We start from the raw sequence: 8821 nt of genomic DNA on the forward strand, positions 1-8821 counted from the left end.
TCGAAAACCCGATAGACCATATCGAGACGTTCGAAGAATTATGTGCAACCATTACAGCAAATGGGGATTACCACAGTGTAGTCTTTTCCCGTTCTCTCTTAGAGATAAGGCCAGCAAATGGCTAAAATCTTTGCCACCTGTTTCACTAAAAACGTGGGCAGCGTGTAAAACTGCTTTCCTAAATCGTTTTTACACTAGAAATCTTGCAAATCTCTTAAGAAAGAAGATAAGAACTTTTAAACAAAAAGAAGATGAAGATCTTTTAGATACTTGGAAAAGATTTAGGGAATACCAAAGAGATTGTCCACACCATGGATATGCCGAGGAATACCTGCTAAGTATTTTCTATCACGGTATAACTCCAGAGTTACGACACTCTTTTGATATAGCAAGTAATGGAGATTTCACAACTAGATCTGTAGAAGATGCTCACGTTTTCATTAAAATTTAGGAAACAGCATCCGAAATCAAGTAACCTTTGGTAATTCTGCACTTCCTGAGAAGAAAAAAGAAATTTCAGAAGTTATAAAGTGTCTCCGTCACATAATGAGTCATCTTGGATTGCAATAACCAAATAGGGTACACAATACATGTAACTTTGATGGTTGGGACTACCCAATGGATTCTTATGATCAAGGGATGATGAACACTGCAGAAGTATATCAAATTCATGATGTTCCATTCGTTTCTGATCACTGCGGTCGTGGCTGTTCTGACCGCGGCCAAGCAACCTTTCACCGCGGTCGTGGCTGTTCTGACCGCGGCCAAGCAACCTTTCACCGCGGTCGTGGCTGTTCTGACCGCGGCCAAGACTTGATTCACCGCGGTCGTGAGCCACCTGACCGCGGGAAAACGTCTTTCAAGCCTGGTTGGACACCACCTTCTGAACCAATCTCGGCTATTCAATCTAATCCTGTTTCCTATCCTAGTTTTCCCTCTTCTGAAGCTGAAAACCTAAACAAAAAGATTCTAGAGCTTGAAAAATCTATGTCTCAAGAGATTAGTGATCTTAGATCTGAACTAAAAGAGATGCAGAAGGATTCTGATACCCTCCTTAACATAATGGTCAAAACTAATTCTAAAAAAAAGTTAGAAAATTCTGAAGAGGAGCTAAGTGAAAATTCTTTCGAAAGCTCAAGTGAAGCAGATCTCTCTGATCATGTGAAAGCTATCACACTTAGGAGTGGATTAGCTTACAAAGAGCCAGAATTTCCTAAAGATCCCGAAGATGAGGAAAAGTGTAAGGAAAAGGAGAAAGAAAAAGAAAGAATCACGAATGAAGATGTTGAAAAAGAAGTGGTAGGAGAGAAGGATGGAGAAGAAGTAAGAGAAGATTCATCCTGGGAAATCCTTGGAGAAGACCCGATTCCTCCTCCACCAACTCGTGTCTACAAACCTAAACCTCCATATCCTAGAGCCTTAAGAGCCCCTAAGAAAGAGAAAGAAAAAGCTAAGCTGAAAGAGTTGATCGATCAATTAAATGTGAAATTACCTTTCGTAGAAGCTTGTGCTATGATTCCCGCTTTAAGAAAATACATGAAGGGTATTCTAACAAATTCTTTAACTCTTGAAGAAGGCGTTATGATGGTAACCCATGAATGTAGTTCTATCCTGCAAAGCCAAATCCCTGAAAAGAAAAACGATCCTGGAAGCTTCGTACTTTCATGCACCATCAACGATGTAGCTTTTGAGCGTGCTCTCTGTGATTTAGGATCTAGCATAAACATGATGCCTCTTTCAGTAGCAAAACGTTTAGGACATCACACTTTCAAGCCCACTAAGATTTCTTTAGTATTAGCTGATCGTTCTGTTAGACAACCTGTAGGTATCTTAGTAGATGTTCCCGTCGAAATCGAAAAATGTTCCATACCAACCGATTTCGTAGTTCTAGAACTAGAAAAAGAACCTAAGGATCCCCTTATTCTTGGACGACCATTCCTATCTACAGCCGGAGCCATAATCAATGTTCCTGAAGGAAAAATCGACCTTCATCTAGCCGGTCTAGTTATGCAGTTTGACATGAACAAAATTTTCGATAAACCAACTTTGGATGGCAAAATTTGTTGGGTTGATGAGTTAGACGGAATTATTGAGGAAGTCTATGAAGATCTGCTTCTAGACGACCCTTGAAGTGTCACGCTTTCACCCGCAAAAGATGAACGCAAATTCCTTGAAGGAATTTCGAGTGAATGCGCACGTATGCTTGATAAGTCCAAAACTTATAGGAAACCTCTACACTATCTAGATCTTAAGGACCAAACAAACATTCCTACACCTCCTAAAGACACTGCTGCAGCAATTAATGATCCTTGGAGCGAGCTTAAAGCTCCTAAAGTCGAGCTTAGACCTCTTCCCGTTGGACTTAAGTACGCTTTCCTTGGACCAAATTCTACTTATCCTGTCAAACTAAACTCTGATTTGACGGAAGAAGAAACCACAATGCTGTTGACTGAGCTGAGAAAGCATAGAAAAGCCTAAGGATATTCACTTGATGACATACCTCTCTCCAGATCTTTGTATGCACAAGATAAATCTAGAGGATAATGCTAAAAACTCAATCGAAAGTCAAAGGAGACTGAACCCTAATCTCATGGATGTTGTCAAGAAGGAGATTATGAAGCTTTTAGAAGCTGGAATAATTTTTCCTATCTCAGATAGCACTTGGGTTAGCCCAGTTCATGTAGTTCCAAAGAAAGGAGGAGTCACTGTCATTAAAAATGATAAAGATGAAATGATCGCTACAAGAACAGTAACTGGACATCGTATGTGTATCGATTATCGGAAACTGAATGCAGCAACTAGGAAAGATCATTTTCCACTTCCCTTCATAGATCAAATGCTAGAAAGATTAGCTAATCACCCCTACTATTGCTTCCTTGATGGATACTCCGGATTTTTCCAAATTCCTATTCGACCGGAGGATCAAGAAAAAACGACATTCACTTGTCCATATGGCACGTTTGCTTACAGACGTATGCCTTTTGGATTGTGTAATGCACCTGCTACCTTCCAGCGGTGCATGATGTTGATCTTCACAGATTTTATTGAGGATTTCATGGAAGTATTCATGGATGATTTCTCTGTCTATGGATCTTCTTTTGAAAAATGCTTAGCCAATCTTGGTAAAGTTCTGCAAAGATGTGAAGCTAAGCACTTAGTATTAAATTGGGAAAAATGTCACTTCATGGTACAAGACGGAATCGTGCTTGGGCACAGAATTTCCGGAAAAGGTATTGAAGTTGACAAAGCTAAGATCGAAGTCATGACCAGCCTACAACCACCCACAATCGTAAAAGGAATTCGTAGTTTCTTAGGACACGCAGGATTCTATAGGCGATTCATAAAAGATTTTTCTCAAATATCTAGACCTCTTACGCGTTTGCTTTGCAAGGAAATGAACTTCGAGTTCGATGATGAGTGCTTAGCCGCGTTTCATAAGATCAAACAAGCCCTTGTTTCCGCTCCTGTCGTGCAAGCACCTGATTGGGAACTCCCATTCGAAATCATGTGCGATGCAAGTGACTATGCAGTCGGAGCAGTGCTTGGCCAACGAAAAGATAAGAAACTGCACGTAATCTACTACGCTAGCAGAACTCTAGACGAAGCTCAATGCAATTATGCTACAACAGAGAAAGAACTTCTAGCTGTCATATTTGCATTTGAGAAATTCCGTTCTTATCTCGTAGGATCTAAGGTCATAGTTCATACTGATCATGCTGCAATCAAGTATTTTGTCTAAGAAAGACGCTAAACCTCGGTTGATAAGATGGATCCTCCTACTGCAAGAATTCGATATCGAAATTCGAGATCGGAAAGGAGCAGATAATGGAGTTGCAGACCATCTTTCACGAATTCGAGTTGAAGAAAGATTGCCTTTAAATGACAGTTTGCCTGAAGAAAACATCTATGCAATAGATACTACCCCCAATGCCAATACCGCACCACCACGTCCTCTAATTCGACGAGCAGATGCTTTCAACACCCCATGGTTTAGGCACATAGCAAATTACCTAGCTGCTGATGTAGAACCACCACAATTCTTTGGTTATAGGAAGAAAAAGTTCCTGAAAGACATAAGACATTATTTTTGGAATGAACCCTATCTCTATAAGAGATGTGCTGATGGGTTATTCCGAAGATGCGTGGCTGAAGAAGAGATGGAAGGAATTTTATTCGGATGCCATAGCTCGTCTTAGGCAGGACATTTCGCAACCTTCAAAACTGCTTCAAAAATCTTACAAGCAGGTTTCTGGTGGCCTACTTTGTTCAAAGATACTCAAGCTTATATATCGCGATGCGATAAATGCCAAAGGATGGGCAACATAAGCAAAAGGAATGAGATGCCTCAAAATTTTATTCTCGAAGTCGAAATTTTCGATGTTTTGGGAATAGATTTTATGGGATCCTTTCCTACTTCTTTTGGAAACCAATACATCTTAGTAGCAGTAGACTACGTCTCTAAGTGGGTTGAAGCAGTCGCTAGCCCCACCAATGATGCGAAAGTTGTCATGAAGCTGTTTAAATCTGTTATATTCCCGCGTTTTGGAGTTCCTAGAATTGTGATAAGCGACGGAGGATCAGATTTCATCAACAGAATTTTCGAGAATCTTCTTAGAAAGAATGGAGTTACACATAAAGTTGCTTCTCCATACCATCCCCAAACCAGCGGTCAAGTTAAAATCTCAAATAGAGAAATCAAGTCGATTTTGCAGAAAACAACTGCAGTTCATCGCAAGGATTGGTCTACAAAGCTTGGCGATGCATTATGGGCATACCGAACAGCATTTAAGACACCGTTAGGAACAACACCATTCAACCTAGTTTACGGAAAAGCATGTCACCTTCCAGTAGAACTCGAGTATAAGGCGCAATGGGCTATCAAGGAGATGAATATGAACTTGAAAACGGCTGGAGAAAGAAGACTACTTCAACTTCATGAGTTAGAAGAAATCCGACACAAAGCCTACGAAAACTCGAAGATCTACAAGGAGAAGACTAAAGCATATCATGATAAGAAGATTATTCATAGAACTTTTGCTCCTAACGATAAAGTTCTTCTTTTCAATTCTCGTCTTAAGCTTTTTCCAGGAAAATTACGTTCAAGATGGTCAGGACCCTTCACGATAAAGGAAGTCAAGCCATATGGAGCCATAGTCCTATGGGACAGAACCGGAAACTCATTTACAGTGAATGGACAGCGTGTAAAGCCATATCTGGCTGAAGAAACCGAAGACGAGAGAGAAGTGATGTTTTTGATTGATCTATCATCGGCCAATGATGAGACCAAGGAGTGTCACGACCCCGGTTAAGTCTAATCGAACCACAATGTCAAGCTAACGACTTGAAACAAGCGCTTAGTGGGAGGCAACCCACTTGGTATTTTATCTATTTCCCTTTGACCTTTATTTTCTATTTCCATTGCTTTGTTTCTGTTTCATTTAATTTCAGGTTTTCAATAAGGAAGAATAGATTCAAAAGACGAGCACCACTCTCCATCACGATAAGTTCACTTAAACATTTCAACTTTTCTATTTTCTTTACCATTCTTTCCAAGATTTATCACACTGAGGACAGTGTGAAATAAGTATGGGGGAGGAGGTTCATCCGTTACTAATGAAATTTGATTTCTTTTGAGTTTGTTTTGGACACATAAAATTTTTCAAAAAGTTTTTCATACAAATTTTAAAAATTGTTTTCCAAAAAAAAAAAAAAAGTCTTTCAAAAAGTTTTCAAACCAGGAACACAATAAACAATACTATGATGAATTAGACCAGTGTGCTTCTACGCTATTTCCTCGTTTTTTGCTCTTTTGTGATTTAGGCCTAGACTAGGCGGTAGCTAAGTACTTGCATTACGAAATCCCACCAGAGGACTTCTATTCATGGAGATTCTTTCTGACAGGATATACTAGCTCATTTTATTTGACCTTAATATTGACATTTAATTTTCTCATCATTGATTTTAGGCAGGCATCGACATACACATCTAGGACGTCTTTTACACTCACTTTTACCACTCTTTGTCGTCCTAGATGACCAGTTTATCTTTATCTGGTACCATACCCTAAACCCAAAACCCTTGTTTTCAATCCTCGTGCATTCTCTCTTTAGTTTATATCAGCAGATATGTGCAAAAACGTCGGAGAGAAGAGGAGCGACGCAGTTTTCAGTCACTCACAAAGGAGACTGAATGGAATTGGGAAGGAAGAGTATCAGACACATCAAGAAGCTTTACAAGACAAATCTTAACTGGTAATTTCGTGCTCTCTAAGACTCTATATCTAAAGGTGTTCCCTCTCTATTCAAAAAAAAAAAAAACGAATGAATGAAAAGAGAGAGGGAAACAAAAAGCCTAATGAGTCCTAGATTGTCGAAATTTGTGGAGCAAGAAGTATCTACTAAGCGTTTATAGAGCTATGTTTTTGAAAGATTTACAAAAATCTAAGTCTGGGGGGAGTTAGGAGAGAACCTGAGGAAGAAGGCCAGTAATCTATGGCAAGAAGAAAGTGACTGAAAACTGTGGATACCAACAGCTTCACTCTCTCTTGCGGTTTTGCATAATATCTTGCATTCTCCAGATCTTCAGGTAACCCGTAAACACTTTAAGCCTTACCCCTAAAATAACCCTTTTTACACCTAGCCTAGATTGCCTTGCCTAGACTTTCTTTGATGAGAACCACCGAGATTTCTAATGAATGTTAAGAGCTAGTTGACTGGAAGTCAGATCTAAGTGTGTAGATTTTTGCATGACGGATTAACGGACTAGTTTGCTTGTATTTTGGTGAGAATTTTCTAGACTAGATCCAATTAGATGTTTCACGATAAGTTATGGTTTAGAAGGACGGTCACTGAGATATTGTTTAGTTCCTGCGATTTTCAAAAATTTCTTTCCTGACTTAAGTTTGTTTGAGGACAAACAAAAAGGTAAGTCTAGGGGAGTTGATAACACCGTATTTTGACCACTTTTATGGATCATAATAATGTCTTATGCAGGTGTTTTAACTCTGTTTTCAATGTTTTTAAAGTGTTTTCAATGTTTTAGAGTTTCAAAAGACTTTACAGGAAACTAGGGCAAAAGATATGCAATTTGGAACAAATGAGCAATTTTGGATAAATGCAGATCGTCAGAAGTATGACAAGCGATGGAGACCTTCTCACCGTCTGATCACCCCCAACATTTAAGACAACATATAGGATCCAACCAGCTTTCTAATGCACTTGGTTTGGAGACAATCCAACGGTTAGATCTTCAGATATTCCCGATGCAAGAATGACAGAAAATGCAGTTCCGGAAGAGAGCATGTGCCGGGACCGCGGCCAACACCCATTTTCCCGCAGGTAGAGCCACCGCGACCACGGACTTTGGTCGTTCACTTTCCCGACGACTTAATTAAAGTCAAGATCAATTCCTTTCGTTATTTTTGAAGCCCTAAGTGTCCAGAACCACCCCAGAAGCTATAAATACCCCCTTTAGGTCATTCGTAAAGGATAAGAGACGACATAAGATAGAAAGAGAGAGAGACACACAAACCCTAGAGAGAGGGAGGCCGCCGGTTTTTGAAGGAGGAGCCGCCGCCGAGGAGAGCATCATCGCGCCTCCGTCGTCGCTTCCATTCTTCGTTCTTCTTCCTTCTTTTCTTTAATTTCCTGCAACTTTCAATACTCTGTGATGATTGTTTACAATATGTTTGAGTAGTTACCCAGTTGGGTTTAAAGGGATTATTCAAAGGGAATTTCATGTGTCTTTGCTTATGAATCGATAGATCTAGGATTTATAATCCTCTAGATGTTCTTCGTTTGCCTTTAATCTTACTGCGTGATTCTTTGCTGGCCACTTAGAAGCCGATCTGATATGATATGTTGCGAAAGTTTTCATTGATTGTCTGAACTAGGGTGAAACGAGCAATTCTTCTATAGGAGTGGAAACCTACCTGTAGTTGAGTTGTGAATATTGATGTGTCTTGTCCTGCTATTGCATCTTCTCCCTTCCAGAATCAGAATGGAAACCTACTGATTAGGGTTGCGAGAGATAGTTGTTTAGTGCTGCGAAATTAGGCTATTCATACTTCCGTGCCTCGAGTTCTAGAACATACGTAGTTGATTACCTTTATCACTTGTTTAAAATTGACATAGCTAAGTCCTTGAACCCCTGCGAAATACCCTTGAGCCCCAACGTTTGTCTTTAATCGCTTACAACCTTCGTATTCCTTTGCTTTTCATTCGCTTATTTTCTTGTTTCCATTATACTTTCAATCGCTATTTACTTGCCTTCTATTCGCTTTGTTTAATCGCTTTTTACTTGCTTTACCTGCTTCAGTTTTCTTTCAATTGCTTTTCACTTGCTTTCTAGTTTAGATTTAGTGACAACCAAAAACCCAAAACCAAAACCAAAACTCTTTTTCTTCTAATCTGATTTAAGCGTTGCAGTGAATGCGTACTGAAACAACTAAGTCTCTGTGGATCGATACCCTAAGTACTACAGCGCACATCTGTGCACTTGCAGACATTTAGGGGTTATAAATTTAAAACCTGAAGCTTAGTAAATCGAAAAACAACAAACCCCGCTTTTGCTCGCATCAGGAATGCACAAATCTCATAGACATGAACTCTAAACTAGGACCGAAGATAGTGCATCAATCCACAACTTAGTCTAGAAAATTCTCACCAAAGCACAAGAGATACTAGTCCACTTTTTCCGTCATGCAAAACTTAAACAATTTAAATCTTGATTTCAGTCAACTAGCTCTCTACATTCATTAAGTTCAATAGTGAGTTCTCATTAAAGACATCATCCAGGGTAGACGGTGTTTGGCATTAAAAGG

General features: G+C 39.6%; 1 non-coding gene across 1 annotated transcript; it reads right to left on the reverse strand.

Moving 5' to 3' along the window:
• Window positions 1–210: 210 nt before the first annotated feature.
• Window positions 211–318, reverse strand: LOC112087639. Its single transcript, XR_002900186.1, has one exon. It is a non-coding gene; the product is annotated as a small nucleolar RNA R71 (small nucleolar RNA).
• Between the last annotated feature and the right edge of the window lie 8503 nt (window positions 319–8821).

Source organism: Eutrema salsugineum, unplaced genomic scaffold, assembly GCF_000478725.1.
Source record: "Eutrema salsugineum unplaced genomic scaffold, Eutsalg1_0 scaffold_17, whole genome shotgun sequence".
NCBI lineage: Eukaryota > Viridiplantae > Streptophyta > Magnoliopsida > Brassicales > Brassicaceae > Eutrema > Eutrema salsugineum.